Here is a 21,279-nt window from a genome sequence, read left to right as displayed (position 1 = left end):
AAGGGTGCATATTATCCCTCGTTTATATGGATCACATTATGAAAGAAAGTGGCATCATGCCTGATATCAAAATTAAAGATATTCAACTGGCTACATGATGATTCTACTGGATTATGCAAAATAACATATAAAATTCCATGTGTTATTTAACAAAATAACACATGGAACTCTGTTGCAAATTAGAACAAATGAGGATGGATATCACACTGATTATGTGGATAAGAGGGTGGATGCTGGACAGATATCAAATAGTGGTATATAGAAGGAGAGAATCAAGGCAAAAACAGATTGACTAGAAGACGCAAGATTCAGTGCTGGGATCACTACTGTTTAATTTCTACATAAATAATATAGGAAATAACCTAAAAGGAAAGAGTCATCCCTCAACTTATGTCCATTCAAAGATACGTCCATGATTCCCTAACGGTATAAATAATATTTTTGACTATACTTTCGAACAAGGTGCAAGCGAGCATAAAGTAAAAAGGTTTCTATTTAGCAACATTTCAGTGGCAACCTCCCTCGGCAGTCAGCACATGGCTCCAACAGTTCCACTGTTGATTTTGTGTTTAAAAAATATGTTATTTGTGTATTTACTGTTAAATATTTTGTGATATTTTGTGCAACATGGCCCTTACACACCCAATTAAAAAGCCTAGTGAAGAGTCGCAGAAACAGAGGAGAGCAGTTGATCTTGAAACAAAGTTGCAAGCTCAACGATAGTGATGAAGCAACGACAAGGCCCTATCAGTGATTGAAAAAGCTACTTCCATCACGCACAGAGGACCTGGAAGAAAAGTGCATACCTCTTCACTATGACCATAATCACTAAAGCACTAAGTCTCTTCAACATGTTGAAGGAGAAAGCAGGACCCGATTATGACTACGAATTCAACGCTTCTTCCAGTTGGTCCATGAGATTTAAGCAGTGTTTTGCACTGCATAAAGTGAAAATGTATAGTGAACATGCAATTTCTGATGAGAAGGGTGCCAAGGAGTTTGTTGAGAAATTGGATAAAATTATTATAGAGAAAAATTATTCGGCAGAGCAAATATTTAATATGGATGAGACCTTGTTTCAGAAATAAATACTCGAGTGGACAATTCATCCACAAAAAAGCTGAAATCTATGCCCGGTTTTAAAACTCTTAAAGACCGTATTATGATTCTGTTAGGAGGTAATGTGACTGGATATAAACTGAAACCATTTGTGATATGGCACAGTGAGAATCCACGAGCTTTCAAAAATTGTTTGCGGATGCCTTAATCAACTGTAATGTAAGTGAAATGGAAAGCTGTTGTGTGAAAGAAAATGAAGAATTCAAAATTTTATTAATTCTAGATAATGCTCCAGGTCATCCATCTTATATCGGTGATCTTCACCAAGTTCAAGGTCATGTTTCTCCCTCCAATCACTACTTCATTGATCCAACCGATGAATTAGTGAGCTCTTGTAGTGTTTAAGGCTTATTATCTACAGAGAACTATTTCAGGAGCCATTTTTGCTACTGAAAGAAATGACCAGACTCTCATGCAATTCTGGAAGCATTCAATATTTATCAAGCTATAGTCCAACTACAGAAGGGAGAGCTCTCGTTGGAAGACTGCCAAGAAGAGTCAATTCATGTTGAAGGGAAGAAAGAAATAAGGCGACGAACGAATTGGTCAACAACACGCGAAATCAAGTACTTTATAGGTAAAATTTTCCAACTGTTATATGCAAAATGGGCACCACTTTAAAAACTACAATGATCATAAACGAGAAGTTACTTTTCCAATGTGTAATAAACAACTCGTCCCACAATAAGGATCGATTACCCCATTATTGGAATGGATTCTCCTTCTATTGGCATGCGCAGAAGTGTCAAAGGGTCTCATACCTGTGGGCATACTGTATTAAAAATATTGCTGTAGTTTGGGACGAAGTGATCTCTCAATGTATAAGTGGCATATGGAAAAAGACATTAAAAAGGTTTGTGCACGATTTTAGAAGTTTTGAAAAAAATTAAGAACTTCGTAAATTGAGTGAAGAAATAGTGAGCCTAGCAAACAATCTGAATCTTGAAATGAATGATGACGACATATTTCAACTCATAGTAAGTGTCCCTGAAGAGTTGACGAATGAAGAATTGGTCAAACTGGAGAAACAACATGTTGCAGAAGAGGAAGAACGAGAAAAGGAAGAGGGAAAAGAGAAACAAGAAGAGGTAGTTAAACAATTCACAGCGAAGGGTCTTGCAGAAATGTTCTCGGCAGTTAGCAATGTTCTGAAGGTTGAAGACATAAACCCCCGCTGTTGAACACTATTTATTAGTAGAAAGGAAAGCACATGATGCATCTGCTTGCTATAAAGAAATTGATGATGAAAAGAAAAAGAGGAGGAATAAGCAAAGCACATTGGACATTTTCATCAAAAAAACAAAGATTACACCATAAGAGCCTCAATCTGGTACTTCACATAGGGAAGGTAATGAAGATGGGATTGTGGAGGAAGATTTGGGTGATTATTCTCCTGTTTTATAGTGGCAGTAATACACAGTACAGTTTTATAATAAGTTTTAAAAATTAAAATGACAGTATGCTTATTACTGTTAACTCCCTAACCCGATAACTCTGCTGATTTAATGTATGGATTTATGCCCGAACCGACTTACATCCTGCCGGATGGAATGGAACCCCAAAGTAAGTCAAGGGATGACTGTATCCAGTTATTTGATGATGATGCAAAATTAGGTAGAGTAATAGTATCAAGGCAATGTGATGAGCTTGCAGAATGATTTAAATAGGCTGTCAGTATGGGCAAAAGATAATGGGTATCAGTTTAATGTAGAGAAATGTCAAGGTATGCAGTTATAAGCAAAATGGGCACCACTTTAAAAACTACAATGATCATAAACGAGAAGTTACTTTTCCGATGTGTAATAAACAACTCGTCCCACAATAAGGATCGATTACCCCATTATTGGAATGGATTCTTCTTCTATTGGCATGCGCAGAAGTGTCAAAGGGTCTCATACCTGTGGGCATACTGTATTAAAAATATTGCTGTAGTTTGGGACGAAGTGATCTCTCAATGTATAAATGGCATATGGAAAATGCATTTATAAGTGGTATATGCATTTTGGAATAAATAAATTACAAGTTATATACCGCATTGGTGGAACTGTACTCCAGGAAATAGATGAGGCTAGAGATTTAGAAGTGGTGGTAGACAAAGAGTTAAAGTTTAGAGGACATTGCTAAGGTTGCTAAAGTAGCTCATAAGATTACTTGGTTATTGAAGAACACACTAACAAGTAGAGATAAGGAAGTTGTTATTCCACTTTATAAGGCCCTGATACATCCACAGCTGGATTACAGCTTCTTAGGTCTGGTCTCCTGAGTTTCTTCGGGATGAGGAAACAATGGAGAAGATTTAGAGTTTACAGGCTAGCAACCAAGATGGTAAGGACAGACTGAGGGTATGTGGATTGCAGAAGTTGGTTGATAAGAAAAAAAGAGGGCATATAATAAGTTTAAGTTGCTTAAAGGGTTTTATACTATCAATGCAGGGGAAATGTTTCAGCACTTGGCTTGAGGGGGCCAGAAGGCTAGAGGTGCCATTCATTCCTGAAAGCTGAATAAAAGGGTGGTTAGCAGGAGTGTGAAGACTAAATTTTTTGGTTAGAGAGTTGTGAATGAATGGAACAGGTTACCAGAGTCAGTTGTAAGTGCTTTGTCTGTTAATTGGTTCAAGGTGAGGTATGATTGTGTGGACAGTTTGAGTCACTCGTGATGAGCCTATGGACTTCATGAGATGCCCATACAATAACAATAGTAACTCACCTTTTTACTTTATACAAATGGTGTTATAGTCTTAAATAAATCCAGTACAAGTCTGCAGGATTCCCCAACTAAACTGAACACCTGCTGTAATAAATTTGGTATAAAAATCACAACTAAAAGACAAAGCCAATTAAAACAGGCAGGAACACTGAAAACATTAACTGCATCCTGAATGGAGAACCCTACAGAAGAACTAAAACATTTCAGCTCTTTATGCACAATTTTTAGTGAAGATGGGAAATAATATATGGATATACACAACAGAATAGCTGTGATAAAATTTTACTGTAAATAGGAAAAACTACTGCAGAAGTGTACCAAGAAAGTTTACAGCAATCAATGTCAATCAATCAGAGTCTCTGGAGGGTGAACCATGCTGTAGACAGCCAGTTTCTCTACTGACAAATGAAAATGTGGTGAAAGCTAGGGAAGTTGTTGCTCATGACAGGCAAATAACCACTAGGCTACTTGCTGTACAGCTTGGTGTTGGTAAGGAAACAACCAGATTAATCTTAGAAAGAGATTTGCACAAGAGGAAGATTTGTGCCACACACAATGACATAAACAGACAGAGAGAGAGAGGGGTTGCATGTTGTCAAAATTTCATCCATGCAGTTGATTAAGATTGTGATGTGTTGCAAGGAATTGTCACCATGATGAAAGTTGGCGTTTTCAGTTAAGTGAGAATTTAATCAAAACATTACACGAGCTGTATATATGACAGTCTTCAAAACAGTTTTAACTCATAGAACTCAGAAATAAAACACCTGATCCAAAACGTGAGAATTTAATCAAAACATTACACGAGCTGTATATATGACAGTCTTCAAAACAGTTTTAACTCATAGAACTCAGAAATAAAACACTTGATCCAAGACCGGAGACCACGGATATAAGAATCCTTAGAAATGTTAGAAAAGTGAATAGGTAATATCAATGCCAGAACATGATGCAGTTATCATTCAGGAATGTGTGATGAGAGCTAATCTCAGGTAGTTTGGTCACTTAAATAGAATGAGAAAGGTTAGCAAAACAGGTAATTGCTGCCAGGAGAGAAAGAAAAATCAAGATCTGACAAGATCAAAGTATGACAATATTGAAATCATGAGAGATAAAAGATTAATTTGAAGGAAAATTGTCGCTAGGAAGCTAGTAATCACATGAACTTTTTCATGTAGAACTTTCTTAAGATATTATCATATCTTGTGCTCCCCTACCGTCGTGAGTACAAATCAGGAATGTAATAAGAATGAAGTGCTTTGAACCTTCATCTTGAAGATGTGCTAATTGGATTACAATTAGAGTGTGCAGGGCAGTCAAGTTTTCCACATCACTGTTCTCAAACTCTTATGCAATGCAGTAAGACAGAGCTCACTATTGAAAGAAACATGAGTCATCATTTTCCCACAATGCACATACCAGATATTATGACAGCAGAATGTAATTATGACATGTCATGTCTCATTTCCGATCAACCATCTTGTTTTAACCTACACTTGCTTCAATAAATTAAGGAACAAAGAGAAAAATCATGACAACTCAAAACTGCACAATGAGTTTTCATACAATTAAGTGAAAAGCAGTGATATAAGATATAAAAGAAATGCCCACAAAAATTGTAAATAATTTAATTCAGTAACTATGGTCAAACACAAGAGGTATAAATGAGATTGTCAAAGTGCCTCAATAACTGAACAACATTGTGAGTGCACATGAGTTGTGCACTCACAACAATGTTTGATACTGTTTATAATGGTGTGCAGGAACTCAGTAATAACTAGTGCACCTGCAAAGGTCTCTTAAGTGCCTCAGGTTTTTGTGGAAGAGGGCTGACCTGGATGACCATTCTATTGTACATATAGAATGGTCATCCAGGTCTCCTGGATGACCATTCTATATGTACAATAGTCACTTCTTGACGAAATTAGTGTCCGTGTGCTTCGCTCAATGAGGACAAGCATTATCGCCTTGTAGGATGAATCACCACTTTTACATATGAATGAACGAACACATGGGATCCAGGACCTCATCTCTGCAAGTTGCAGCACTCATGGTTCTGCTAGGAAGCACATACAGGTCAGTGCATCCACCCAATGAGATACCTTCCCAAATCTGCCTCTACCATAAGTGTCCCTTTCACAGATATTAGAGGGATGATAATGTATCCCTGGTTCCTTCCAGATGTCCATACTATGTTATATTAGTTCTGCTAGGAATTGCAGTACCTTAATGAACACAGCCATGGGATTAGATATATCAGCCCATGTATTATGAGAATGTGTAAGGGAATTATCAACTTCTCTGGCCAAGCTGTTTATTTTAAACCTCAATTTAAATTAAACTGAGTCTATGGCATGTCTATGGAATGTTTCCTAAGGGAATAAACTAAATAGGCTTCAAATACTAGCTTATAAGTGAAAAAGAGGAGACATTATAGAAGCATGCAAGTTACTAAAGGGGATTTTACTAAAGGAAGCACTCTAACCTCTAGCATATCCTCGAGCATATGAAGTTCCCTGTGACAGAAAGGAAGGTCTATTAACATTCACCTTAGAAAACATAAGAAATACATTTGCCTGACGTCATCCCTTCACACAGGATTAGATGAAAGAACACCAATGTACTGTAGAGAAGCTGTTACAAGTCAGAAAGATTATTTTTTGAGTCAAGAACAGCAATGAAGCATTCTCCTAACATTAAAAAGTATGGCTGCATTAGTGTGCCAAAAATTTAGGATTGAGTCATCTTCAGATCAACTCTTACACAATTACAACACCTCTTTCTGCAACATTAGTGCTAAATTGGGACTTCAGGTCTTTTGTCGTTACAATTTGAATTGTTTCACTTACTCATTGCGAGATGTAAACTGTAATGTTATTTTGCTCTGAGGATGCTGGTCTGAAATACAGCAAAATATAAGCCATTCAATAAACATCCTTTAATCATTTGTTTTGGGTTGGTGTTGTAATAGTGTTAAAATAATTATGACCAAGGCTGGAGTATGACTGCATGAATTATTTGTTCAGTTTCCGTGTTTTGTGGAATAAAAGAACCCATGTTTTGGGAAAGTAAATGCCACAGAATGTGGCCAAACATGTCACTGCCTCAAAAAAATCTCAGAAAGGCTTTCAACCCATCTTTACAACCAAAGGACACATGATGCAATATATCCACAGCTGTTATATGGATCTGCTAATGACACAGGTAGAGATTTTTTTTTTTTTTTCATTCTCAAGAGGCGCAACATATAAGCATAATGTAATGAGGTGGGGGGTGTATTATTTTTCAGTGATCACAGGTATAAACTGAAGTTCTTCTCGAGAGTATGACTCCATGCAAATGAATAAACATTGATACCAATTCCGCTGTAAGTGAAAAACAGAATCTACTTGGTCATCACTGTGGAGTGGAGTGATTTGCTGCCTACAAACATGTAAAATCACAAAACGAAATTATGTCACTGCTACTGTTAATCTCTTTGTAATTTCCTCTCAAATCTTATATATATATATATATATATTTAATAGCATTACCCAGTGTTGAATACAGATTCTTTAGTACTGCATAACTTACCTCAGAAATTCCTAAATTAACTTAGAAAAAACACATAGCAGCTACCTTACATTTTTACCGTTTCACAAAAAAAAAAAATATATATATATATATATATATATATATATATATCAAAGACAATATTTTTAACTTTCCACGATGCCAGAATTATGAAATTACATCAGTCGCAACCAAAGTGTCCAAATACAGATGATTTAATAGTTCTAACGTAAACATTCGCATATTCCCTGCCTTAGTTATCGTTTATCTCTAATTCCCTCTATTACAAAAAAAAATTAAAAAGCAATTTTAATACATATTATGGGATTTATATAGAAATGGAGGATATTGTAAATCCATCCCTATTTCATAACCAAATAACGAAAATAAAATCTGAAAAGGTTTCAAAATTGACCTGAGAGCTAATGGAAATGCAGTCATCCCTCGACTTACGTTTGGGTTCCGTTCCATCATACAGGACGTAAGTCGGTTCGGACGTAAGTCGATACATTAAATCAACAGAGTTATAAGAGTTAGGAACTTAACAGCAATAAGTATACTGTCATTTTAGTTTTTAAACCTTATTATAAAACTGTACTGTGCGTTACTGCCACTAAAAAACAGGAGAATAATCAGCCAAATCCTCCTCCACAATCACATCTTCATTACCTTCCCTATGTGAAGTACCAGGATGCAGCTCTTCTGGTGTAACCTTTGAGCTTTCTGATGAAAATGTCTAATGTACTTTGCTTATTCCTCTTATTCCTTTCATCATACATTTGTTTAATGCAAGCAAACGCATCATGTACTTTCCTTTCTATTAATAAGTAGCGTTCAACATTGGGGTCCATGTCTTCAACCATTTTGAGGACATCGCTAACTGCAGAGAACATTTCTGCAAGACCCTTCACTGTAAAACTATCTCTTGTTGTTTCTCTTTTTTCCTCTTCCTTTTCTCGTTCACCTCTACTGCAACATGTTGTTCATCCAGTTCGACCAATTCTTCGTGTCAACTCTTCAGGGGCACTTTCTATGAGTTGAACTATGTCGTCATCATTCACTTCGAGATTCAGGTTGTGTGCTCGGCCCACCATAGTAATATTTTTAGTAAATATTGAATGCTTTCAAGAATTGCATATGAGTCTGGTCTTTTCCTTCATTAGCAGAAATGGCTTGTGAAAAAGTTCCCTGTAGATAATAAACCTTAAACACTACTAGAACTCCCTGGTCCATCGGTTGGATCAATGAAGTATTGTTTGGAAGGGAGAAACATGACCTTGAACTTAGTGAAGATCACCGATATAAGACGGATGACCTGGAGCAGTATCGAGAATTAATAAAATTTTAAATTCTACATTTTCTTTCACACAACAGCTTTCCATTTCACTTGCATTACAGCTGATTAAGGCATCCGCAAACAATTTTTGAGTTATCCACAGTTTTTTATATCTCTACTAATGATCTAGATGAGTATGCTTCCTAATGTTTTTTGAAAACTCGTGGATTCTCACTGTGCCATATCACAAATGGTTTCATTTTCTATCCAATCACATTACCCCCTAACAGAATTGTAGCACGGTCTTTAAGAGCTTTGAAACTGGGCATAGATTTTAGCTTTTGTGGATGAATTATCCGCTCTGGCAATTTTTTCCGAAACAAGGAGGTCTCATCCATATTAAATATTTGCTGTGGCAAATACTTTTTCTCTATAATAATTTTATCCAATTTCTCCACAAATCCTTTGGCAGCCTTCTCATCGGAACTTCCAGATTCACCGTACATTTTCACATTATGCAGCGTAAAACTCTGCTTGAATCTCATGAACCAACCCGAAGAAGCGTTGAATTCGTAGTCGTAATCGGGTTCTGCTTTCTCCTTCAACATGTTGAAGAGACTTAGTGCCTTAGCGGCTATGGTCATAATGCTAAGAGGTATGCACTTTTGGTTCAGGTCCTCTATGCGTGATGGAAGTAGCTTTTCCAATCACTGATAGCGCCTTGTCGTTGCTTCATCACTGTTGTTGAACTTGCAACTTCGTTTCAAGATCAATTGCTCGCCTCTTTTTCTGTGATTCTTCACTAGGTTTTTTAATTGGGCGTGCACGAGCGATGTTGCACAAAATGTTGCGAAACATTTAACGATAAATACAATTTATCGTTAAATATTTCGTTATATATCGTTAAACATATTTTTTAAACACAAAATCAACAGCGAACTGTTGAAGACACGAGCCGACTGCCGAGGAAGGCTGCTGCTCAATGTGCTGTTGCCACTGCACATGATGCATTGTTGCTAAATAAAAACTTTTTTATTTATGCTCGCTTGCGTCTTCGAAAGTATAGTCAAAAATGTTATTTATTCCATTATCGGATCCCTGACGTATCTTCGAAAGGACGTAACCCGAACGGACGTCAGTCGAGGGACGACTATACAATCTTCGGTATAAGAATTGTCTTAGTATGGCCCTACTTAAAAGAAAAGAACTCTGCCAATGAGACCATATGTTCATTTTTTCTTAGTGCTTATTAATTATGGGGTTACTAGCCTGACTCTCATCAGACACCAGTAGTAATCTGTACAGAGTAATCTATTCAGTAAAAAGAATGTCAAGTCTTATGGAAACAAAAGATGCTGGAGAAGTGATGTAATTAAGAAAGAAAACACTGAAAATAAGAAAACATTTTTTCAGTTCGTTATAAATGAAATTAAACTTCCCAACAAATTATATTCATGTGTAATATAATACTTATTATTATTATTATTATTATTATTATTATTATTATTATTATTATTATTATTATTATTATTATTATTATTATTATTATTATTAAGAGAAAGACCTCTAGAGAGTCAGGAACTCATCGAGGGATGACATGCGATTCGCACCAGCTATCATGCCTGTTCATGAATCATTCGCGCTACGTGCACACACACAAGATCCAACGGCCATCCATTCCAATCACACACTAATCCATGAGTGAAAAACCTAGTCCTAACCCCCTTCTTGATTGCATTCATTTTCAACTTCCATGGATGCCCTCGTATACTTTCCCCACCCTCCATAAATTGCACCTCCGTAGCACAATTGGAAGAACGACGGTATATTGCGCCGTTCGATTGGAACAGGCCTAAGTTCGATTCTCGTCGCGACGGGAGGAATCTTTATCTGGACGATTTCAATCGAAGGTGAGTTAGCCGATCTCATACGGAGGTAGAAGGGTTTTTTCTCCGGAAACTCGGGTTTTTCATCCCGCATACAGACAAATCGGCCCTTCAGAACACACGCAATTTACAGACAAAAAATACTAGTTGTTGTGGTGGTGGAGGTGGGCGGTAGATGGCGTTGATGGAGATGATTCGTAGTAGAAGTTCGGTGTAGTGGTTGAGACAGTTGTAGGTGTCCTCCCGCGATGAGTCATCAGACTCCTTGGAGGTATCAGGAATAATAATAACAAAATGAAAAATTCCATTTACTGAAATTCTGTATAACCCTTTCACAAGTTTGTAAGTATCAATGATCTCACCTTCCTTTCTCCTGTTTGCTAGTGTCTGCAGACTACACATTCTCAATCTGGATCCATATTCTGTATTCCACAATCCTAATATAATTTTTAACACTCTCTTTTACATCTCTCCACCGTATCAGAATCATTATGCACCCAGCAATCCAAGTGAGGTCTTATCAAATCTTTGTAAAACTCACGAAAATCGACGGCAGAACCCACATTGTTTCAGACAGTAACATATCCTGTTAAGGTTAGGTACCAAGAGATGGCAGTACTTGTTTGCAGGTCGCCTAAAATTGGTGATAGACATGGGCCAACTATTTCTGATTGCCTACCAGTGGAAACTGAACTGTCCACTCAGTCTCCAATACCTAGATTTAGAAGCCTCGTTACTCCCTATAATGGAATAAAAGGCGTTAGATTATTATTATTAGTAGTAGTAGTAGTAGCAGTAGTAGTAGTAGTAGTAGTAGTAGTAGTAGTAGTAGAAGTAGTAGCAGCAAAGATGAAAAAAGCCTCCCTTATCTTTACATGACAGGGTTCGTTTCAGCATGGCCATTATTCTCTTAGTTGTATTTACAGTTTTGCTATATAACCCTAGATCCTCAACTTCATGTCTACTAAAACTCTAATGTCTCTAGTCTCATCATTATCTTCAAGAATAATCCTACCAATATAATACGGCATTTTTGGATATCTAAGTATACCAAATTGCATGTTTTTATTAATATTGAAATGACAGCCGTTTTCACATGCCTACGATTCCAGCCTACTCAGATCATCCTGAAATTAGTACATATCAGCAGCACTGCTGATTACCCTACCTATATTTGCATCATCAGCAAATAGCTGTATGCCATGTGTCAAACCCTTCCCAATATCATTAATGTATAGATTGAATAATAGTGAACCAAGCACTGATACGTGTGGTACAACACTGGGTACCTAAATTCTTTCAAACTCATATCCCCCATATACCACTTTTTGATATCTGTCATTCAGCCATCCTCTTATCCTTTCTAATTCTATCACCCAAACCCATATTTTCCAATTTATGCAACAATCTACCATGCTGTATTCTATCAAAAGCCTTAGCAAAATTCAAAACTATCATGGTGTATTCATTCTCCCTTGTCCAGTTCACTGGTAACATTATTATAGAGTATGAAGAAATTGCTAAAACATGAATTTCCCTTAGTAAACCCATGCTGTTTATTGCAAAGTAGAGATTCCATGTCAACCCATTCTGACTGCAAATCCTAACCAACCTTTTCAAAGTCTTCACCACCACTCCTGAGATACTGAGATACACTGGTCTTTGCACAATCCTTGTATAATGGGATTACCATACATTCTTTCCACTCCTATGGAATCTTCCCTGTTCTGAGACTCAAATTATATAGCCTGGAAAAGGAAACACGCTTTCAACATCCGTGATGATATCCTATCAGTTCCGATTGCAGAATTTCTATCAGTTTGTGCAACAGCTTTAGTACTTCCGCTTCATCCACACGAGTTTCCACATACGTGAAGAATTAGCGTTGCGTTCAGTGTTGCATATACCAAGTTGATAGCTGTTAACAAATGGCTGCTCATTAGTTGAACAATCATTTTTGCATCAGTTACACGTATACCATCTGCATTCAGCAGTTATACATTCAAATTCATTCTCTCTTTTACTTGCAGCATAACAACAGAATACTTTGGTATTGTATTCATCTTGTAGAGAGAGATTAGTTCCATACTCGGACTTAGCTTTCCGTACAAACTTGTGACTCTTCTGGCCTGATGCTTATAATTATACTAACTGACAACATCCTTGTGCATCATCTGTATCATCTATTTCTTACGAATCTCATGCTTAATCAAATTACACATCCATTTCACTCCTACTCTATTTATTCTTTTAATAATAGGGACACATTCTGATATCTCATCATTTAAGTATTTTTAAACACTCCCTACGCACTGTCGATATCCTTCCCATCCCATAACTGATACCATTGCGCCGAACCCAGCACACTCCTAAATTGTTCATAATTTCCTGCTTTGTAGTTCAGCATCTAACCTTTTCTGAATGGAACATTCATAAACTTAGCCACTTCCAAAGTAAGTACCACGTGACACCAACACCAACCGGGAGCAGAATTGTTACATCTCTAACTGAAACCCCCCCCACTTCTTACTATAATCAGATCAATCACTGTTTGATCGTGAGTTTCTTCTGTCACATGCTGCTTGAGGAATATGGCTGCAACAGTTAAATAAATTCACTTTCATTTTTTCTCATGAGATTTCTGCTGCCGAATCAATGCCCGGATAATTAAAGTCCCGATTATGATTACTCTTTTCGCAGCCATCATATTTATTTGTTGATACATTTCTTTTTCACTAGCAACGGATCCACCAGATCAAGATCCATGTTTCCAATACTTTTAGTTTTGTTTGCAGGCTGATCACCTTACTTTTCCAGATGTTATCCATGCCCTTAAGATTTGTTCTTCCCTTTTCAATCCTGATTTTTATTTGTTTTTTTCAGTCCAAATCATATGTCAATTTACTTCTCAAGTATGTGAATTGTTTCTCATTTTCTATATCAATTCCATTCACTTGTATCTTTTGTTTCATGTTCTTCTCATCAAATACAATTGTCTTTGTTTTTTTAAGTTCATAAAAAGTATAAATCTCTTCTCTTCTTGAATTAACAGTTTCATTTTTTTTTGTAGCTCTCTTTCGTCTTCTTCAATAATAATAATATCATCTGCAAATCGAAAATTGTTAATTTTCATCCCATTTACTGATATTCGTTTCGCATCTTCCTTCATTTTATCCATTGCTCTCTCTAAATGTGCGATGAAAATGCCTGTGATGTTGCAGCCCTCCCCCTTGTTCTAAACCATTTCCCAAAATCATCACCCATTCTAACTGCTGCAACTGCATTTTATACACATTTTTTAATATAGCTATTAGTTTTTCTATCATTTCCATAGGATTCTAGTACTGCTAATGTCACTTTCTTGTCGATACTGTCAAGTGCCTTCTGAAAATCAACAAAACAAGTATATATGTTTTTGTTTTTTCTCCTAGCTTTCTCTGCTATTAACCCATTGTCAAAATCTGGTGAATTGTAGTTCTATCTTTCCTAAATCCTGCTTGCTCGTCTCCAAGGTATAATTCCAATTATGTTCTCAAGTGTTCTGTCAATATCATCATCAGCATCACCTTACCAAGGTAACTTGTTATATAATTTTTGCATTGTAGCTTATTTCCTTTTTTGTACAATGTCACTAATATCGATTTAACCCACTCCTCTGGCATTTTCCCTTCTTTCCATACCATATTACATAGTTGGTGCATTTCTACAACCATACTTTCGCCACCATATTTAATCATTTCTCCAGTGATGTTATCATTACCAATACTCTCGTTGTGTTTTAGCCGTCTTATTGCTTTTTTTTACCTCTTCTCTTAAAATGTCCATGTCACAATCATTACCTGGTGGTGATATCTGCTTCAATTCTTCAATCAGTTTCCCAACGTTATTTAAATCTAGTTTTTCCTTCATATAACTCACTTACAGTATCTTGTCCACCGCTATACAATTTTATCTTTATTCATCAATACGTTACCTTTTTCATATTTAATTGTAGTCTGTTTTCTTTGCCACCCTCTATTAATAGTTCTAATAATTTTGTACACCTCCCTAGTTTTATGCTCTCCATAGTTCTGTTCTATATTATTGAGTTGGGCTTCTTACCATTTCATCTTACCCATCTTATCTTCAACATTCTCTTCTCCTGTACTAACTTCAGTGTCTCTTGTCTAATCCACCTCTTTTTGAACTTCTGTTCTTTTGGTACTGTTTCTTCAACTGCGTCTTCTCGCCATCATTATTCCTTTCACTCTTAGATTTGATTTTTATTTTCTTTGTCCACACCATATTTTAAGTTTCTCTTCTACCACTGTTCTGTACCTTCTTCCTATTTCTGGTAATGTCGTTTATATATTATTTTTAATTTCATCTTGATGTTTGCAATCACTATACTATGATCCAAGTCTATATCCGATCCTTGAAAAGTTCGACACTGCTGTACTGATGTTATCCATCTTCTTTTAATCGTAATCATATGGATGATGTTCTCGGTTTTCCCATCTGATTGCCGCGTCCATTTTCTAGACTCCTTTTGATCGAATATTCTGTTACAGATCATTATCTCGTGGTCCGCAGAAAATTCTAAATTATTCACCTCGTTCATTTCTTTCTCCAAAACCATATTATCCCATGACGCTTTCCCAACCATCATTATCTACTCTGACTTTGGCATTCCAATCTCCTTCAATAATTAGTACATCTTGCTTTGGTATTGTTTCTATTGTCTCTGTCAGATCTTTGTTATATAAGTCACTATCCTCATCTGTGCTGTCAAATGTGGGTGCATATATCTGGAGATATATGCACCCCATATATATCTGATATATGGTATATATATATATATACAGTATATATCATCATCATCATATATATATATATATATATATATATATATATATATATATATATATATATATATATATATATATATATATATATATAGTCCAGATTCTGGACTACAGTATTGATATATTGAATGGTTTTGCTTGAAATCTTGCTACTATGATTCGTTAATTGACTTGTTTGTAGCCTAAGTGCCTTTCTAGCTTTTTTTTTTTTTTTTGTTAAGAAGGAAACCAACTCCTGCTTTGTGCTTGGTGTCAGCCCTGACCATATGACTTCGCATCCATTTATCCTTATATCCAGGGTGACCACCACTAGTACTTTCGTACTAGAACTAGTACTTTTTTAAATTTTTAGTGTTCTATTACGTTTAGCAACAGATCTGGTACTTTCTTCCTTCAGAAAAAAATTTAAAAAAATAAATAAATAAAACAAAAAATAATAGTAATAACAACAACATGAGAGTTAGACATATGAGTTTAATATTTTTCTCTTCTCACACCTCCCCATATATCACATTCAATGACACAAGCATGATTTATTTTAACCCTCCCACCACTGTTCGCTACCCTTCTCTTCTCTCTCACCCCCCCCCCCCCGATTCCATACTCACGCAATCCGACTGGCATTAGCCAATGAAAATATATTCTTCCCTATTCAAACACTTCTCGCGCAATCATTACAGCAATGAAAACAAGTGGAAAAATTAAATATTTTAATATGAGTAACTACCTTTTATTGATGCACAGCGTAATTTGGACACCCACTGAAAAGATAAATCCAGCAGACAATTATCAGTTTTTAGACAGAAAATATATATCTAGGGGCATTATGAACAGCTTGATAGAGAATGGCAACTATTGAAGACTGTAGAAGCATCGAAAAAAAGGTCGAGAATTCACTGATTTTTGGAATAAAGTTTTTGAAATGAAAAATGCCGTAGGAGACCAAATGTTTCCTAATTTAACAACATTAGTTAAAGCTATATGTGCCTCCCTCATTCATCAGCAGCAACTGAAGGATTATTTTCAGCAGTGACAATAAATAAAAATAAAATAAGAAATCAACTACAACTCCCTTGATGAATGGACTCCTTTTGACAAAAGAAAATTGAAACATTCATCAGCTATAGATTCTACTATTTCTGAAGAGTTAATTAATTTAGCAAAATCTGCTAAAAATAACGAATAAATACTTCAAGTGTTTTTCTTGTGAGTGAGAACTCCTGTATATATATAAATAGCATATTAAATAACTGAAATTTTAATGTTACATTATTTTAAACACTAAAATTATATAGTAAATTAATATACATGTTAAGTGCTGGAGTTACAATTGGGACTTCTGTTACGATTACTGACAACTGCAGCTCTTGAATTCACAGATGACTAAGGTGAAGTAAGTTTTGACTTTTTTTCTTTTCATATTTGTTGTACATGTATTAATGTAGCGGTTTTACATTGAGTTCATCTATGATAATAAGGTAGTAATATCGTAAAATGCCCTAAATAGAGTGAAATGAAAGCAAATAAAAATTTAGTTTTTTTTTTTTTTTTCAGATCTAGTACCTTTTTCATAAGTTGGTACGAAATATTTTTGCTGGGTGGTCACCCTGCATTTATCTCTCCTGATGATGTCCATCGCATCTCCGCCAGTCCTAGTATATCACACCGATATCTCTTCATTTCCTCGCGAAGTATTTCTAGTTTTCCTGACATCCAAAGTGTCTGTATATTCCATATTCCTACTGATCAGGAGCGCGCCAGTAGTGTCCGGCGCCTATGTACAAAACTTTAGTTGGCGCCCCTATTACCCCTTCCTCAATAAAAAAAAATCACTTTATAAAAACGTATCAGTGAGTTAAAATGAAATACGAAATATATTAATTATAAGTATATTGAACAAAGAGCAGAATTATAAAAAAATGTATAAAAAACAATAAACATACAAAAACAACAAAAATAATTTGAAAAAAAAAATAATAAAGTAAATATAAATAATAAGATAAATAAATAATAGTAACTTACAAGTATATAAAATAGGAACATATTAAACATTATCGGGTAAAGAAATAGTTAAATAAATATTTAAACAGAAAGAAAAATCACTTAGTGAATTGAACTTTTCTAGTTTTCATTAATGAAAATTCTCGAATAATATCATGTATATCAAGTTGATCCAAAATATCTGATTCTATTGATATAATGGCAAGATTTGAAAGTCTGTCTTGTACCATTGTGGAGCGCAAGTGTTTTTTTAATAATTTTAACAAAAATTATATATCGTTTTTAAAATTAGAAATAAATGGTTGACAGTGTAAAATTTCTTCGCATAAATCGTCTGTGTCAATGTCTGAATGATTCTCATGTGTTAATTTTTGTCGTAACTTTTTACAAGATAATAAATATTATTTATTTCGTCAAGTACTTAACAAATACAAAAACTGAAACGAATTCGTATGTTCTTTTAATAAAGTAAATCTTTCCTTCAAAGATTGTAATATTTGATCTATTATGCAGAGAAAAAAATTACTTTAAATGAAATTTCAGGATCAACTATATTTTCATTTTCATGTTCGTAATCAAATTGTGTTGTCTTTTTTCGTCGCCTTAGTGGTCTACTATACAAAATACAGATTCAGCGTCAAATTTTGCAGCAATTAATTTTAACTTTCTACAATTTCTTCAGTGGTGAATTCTCCATGCTTGTTGCGCAAGCTCATTAATTGAGAAAGAAGTAATATTTATTTGTTAATAAATGCATGCATTGATAAGCATTCCATTTAGGCTTTTATTTTTGTAGACAGAAGACGTCTCAAGCTTGCGCGGCAATAAATGAGCTTTGCGTTGTGTAGCGAAGGCCGATGCTTGCTCGGTTGTAGGAGCTTCCAGGTCATCGCTGTAGCACTGTGATTTCATGCGCGCGCATAGCCATTTTCGCTCCCTTCACGTCGTCTTAAACACAAGGCCACACGCAGTCAAAGTAGCTCTAGCCAGTGAGCTTCAGCCAGCCTTTACAAGTGTGCGTGTAAAGTCAATAACGTCGTTAAACTTTTTAACGATGTTATTGACCAGTTCATAAAGAACTGTAGGGTAGAATTTGTATTCAAATAGCTAAACTGAAAAAGATAGAACATAATTTCTAAAATAAATGTCGTATTTGTATGATTAAATGTGCATAAATTTCTAAATATATAGTTTTAAATGTCAGTAATTCATTATTCTGCTAATCAGACTTCAATCACTTCCTGAACGATAACAAGAGCAAGCGTGAATTTGAAGACCAGCATTCGCCCTTGAATTTCTTTGATAGTTTCATCAGACCTATAATCATTTAAAAATTGATTTAGATCATTCGATGCATCTAAAGTAAGTTGGTGATTCACAGATGTAGACTGCAGTATTTTGCTGACAAAATTCACTTTATTTAAAATATCATACCAAACTTTGGCGCCTGTGTGCGTCGCACACATTGCACATATTACCGGCGCGCCCCTGCTACTGATAATAGTTCCGTCAGTTTCAGTTTCTGTTTGCTATCGGTATCCCCCTTTTCGATCCAACCCCGGTCGCTCGATTGGTATCACGGATCTTGTTCATCCGGGCGACGACCGATCTGGCATGTTTTAGCTGTCGATTGTACAGGATGTCCCAAAATTCACGCAAGAAGTAATTTTGATAGAAAACAAAGGTTTTTAATTAAAAATTGCAATTTCTTATTGATTCATAAAGTATACAGTATAGGGTTATGCATGGAATAAACATCGGATAACAGTCTTGATTTTTCTTTACGGTCAGAGCATCGACACTCATCTGACCGACCTTCGTCCTTTATCCAGGCTTGGGACTGGCATGAGACGCCCTAAGGATCCCTTGACGGAGTTAATTGTTAAACGGCATTTGTTATGTAAAACTTTCATGTAACGCTGTCCCTGATGATGTAAGTCTTACGACGTACGAAACTTGTCGGGCTTTAATTGCTTATAAACTCCCTATTTATGTTATAATGTAGTCTCAATACCCAAATTTTCCTGCAGTACAGTACTGTTAATGTTTTTTCGCATCCTTATGATTTTCTTAATAACATTTTCTTTTCTGTAGCTTACTTGATTGTAAGAATACAGTATATAATATAAAATGTGTTCATCGACTGTTTATGTTATCGGTAAGGCTTCCGGTCAACAGCAGTCAAGTGTTTTGGGGGTGTCAAAAGTTATACGCGGATTTTCGACTGCTCGGGGTATCGGCGTCCCTAATCCCCGCGTTGTTCAAGGGTCAACTGTACTCAGAAATTTGCATACTGAGTTTTTGTAGTGAAAAAGTATGTATTAATAATGTCTTAATAGTATATATATGTAAATATGCTGTATAATAACAAACTGTGATATTGATATTGAATTATTATTATTATTATCATCATCATTAATATTATATTATACGTTCTAAAATATCTGTATCAAACACTTAATATATAAGCAATATCCAATCATTTTTAGCACAGAAGTTGCTAACAGCAGAATCTCACCATAGACAAGTTCACGTGTATATAAATACACTAGTGTCCAAAAGCTAAGGACGACATTTTAACCTGTAAATGAAAAAAAAAAAAAAAAAATCACAACTAGCCAAATGTGGAAATAAGTTTATTGCCAGCATTTTAATAAATTATATTACACAAAAACATGTGTTATAAATTTCGTACAAATTAAATTGCAATACGCTTTTGACGAAACGTGGTGCAATTCATGGTTGCTCTTCCATCTTTAAATATATATATATTGTAATCATGAATAAGTTTTTTGGACATTCGAGTTTACTCAGTTGAGTGATTATAGCTGACCACCATGCAGTGTTGAAGGCCTTTTGAAAATCTAGGAAGATCAGTCGTATATCATTATTTTTTGCTGAAAGCTGCTTTTGTGTGAAAGTTTTGACTTCCATAATAGCGCCTACTGTGTTTGACTTGGATCTAAATGCATACTGATTGTCGCTTAATATGTCTTTTTATAAATAACTTGCATTAATCGGTGTATCATACATTTTTTCTGATAGTTTTCCAAAGATATTTATGTAGGCTGACCATATTTCCTTGAGACAAAAACGGGACATTAGGATGGCAAAAACAGGGCAGGAGTTATATAATATTCTGTATTCATGAAAACGTAAGACGATAAAAAATTATTACATAAAGATATTAAGTTTATCATTATTCTTCAATAACAGAACCCATACAAAAATTTAGGTAGACGTAGAGGGAGACTGTTTTTCACCACAATCATACCATGAATATTTCTCCACTGAAGTGATCTTACGGATCAAATTTTGGTCTTTCAATACCTTATTATGAAACTTCTCACACTCCATGACACAATTTTGTCTTACAAATAACATAGCCCTCATTGTCTTAACACTTAATCTAGATTTCTCCTTTGACTACATAGTGTTCATAACAGAAAATATTCTCTCAAGATGTGCTGTACTTCCTAGAAGACAAAGAATAAACTCTACAATCTTACAAAAGTCTTGAAAGTCTAGGCGGTTTTCGCTTATTTCAGAAAAAAATCTGTACCATCTATCAAATACAGGAATGTTTTCTTTATTTCATGTATCCAACTGCTTCACAGTTATAGATTTTATGAGGGTCCACTGATCGAATACACGAGTTTCTTCTGTTTCTGTGCTGTGATGAGGTCCTCGTTCAGAATGTCCTCTATTTCTTTCCATTCAGGTGTCTTCCTTAGTAGCACCTCACTTGAATTTCTCAGTGTTTCCTAAACCGCACTTGCACTTGCTGACATATTCTATGCTGGTTTCATAGAAATTCTCAACTACCTCAAAAAACGTGGCATCATTAATTTTTCCTGAATGTAGTAACATTTTCAGTTGTTTTTTGTCATCAGTA

The 21,279-nt window shown here is 35.3% G+C and overlaps 1 protein-coding gene across 2 annotated transcripts in view; it reads right to left on the bottom strand.

Annotated features, from left to right (window-relative positions):
• Window positions 1-7,544, bottom strand: part of LOC150102568 (golgin subfamily A member 5-like) — a 358,953-nt gene extending 351,409 nt beyond the window's left edge. For both annotated transcript variants that reach the window (XM_090399729.1, XM_090399728.1), the window contains exon 1: window positions 7,399-7,544. The gene's annotated coding sequence lies outside the window, so the exon portion shown is untranslated. The remainder of the gene's footprint in view (window positions 1-7,398) is intronic.
• Between the last annotated feature and the right edge of the window lie 13,735 nt (window positions 7,545-21,279).

This window comes from Typopeltis vanoorti, chromosome 10 (assembly GCF_054136105.1).
Source record: "Typopeltis vanoorti isolate ZY-2024b chromosome 10, IOZ_Tvanoo_1.0, whole genome shotgun sequence".
NCBI lineage: Eukaryota > Metazoa > Arthropoda > Arachnida > Uropygi > Thelyphonidae > Typopeltis > Typopeltis vanoorti.
The sequence above is the reverse complement of the archived record's forward strand: the minus strand, read 5'-3'. Positions and strand labels throughout refer to the sequence as shown.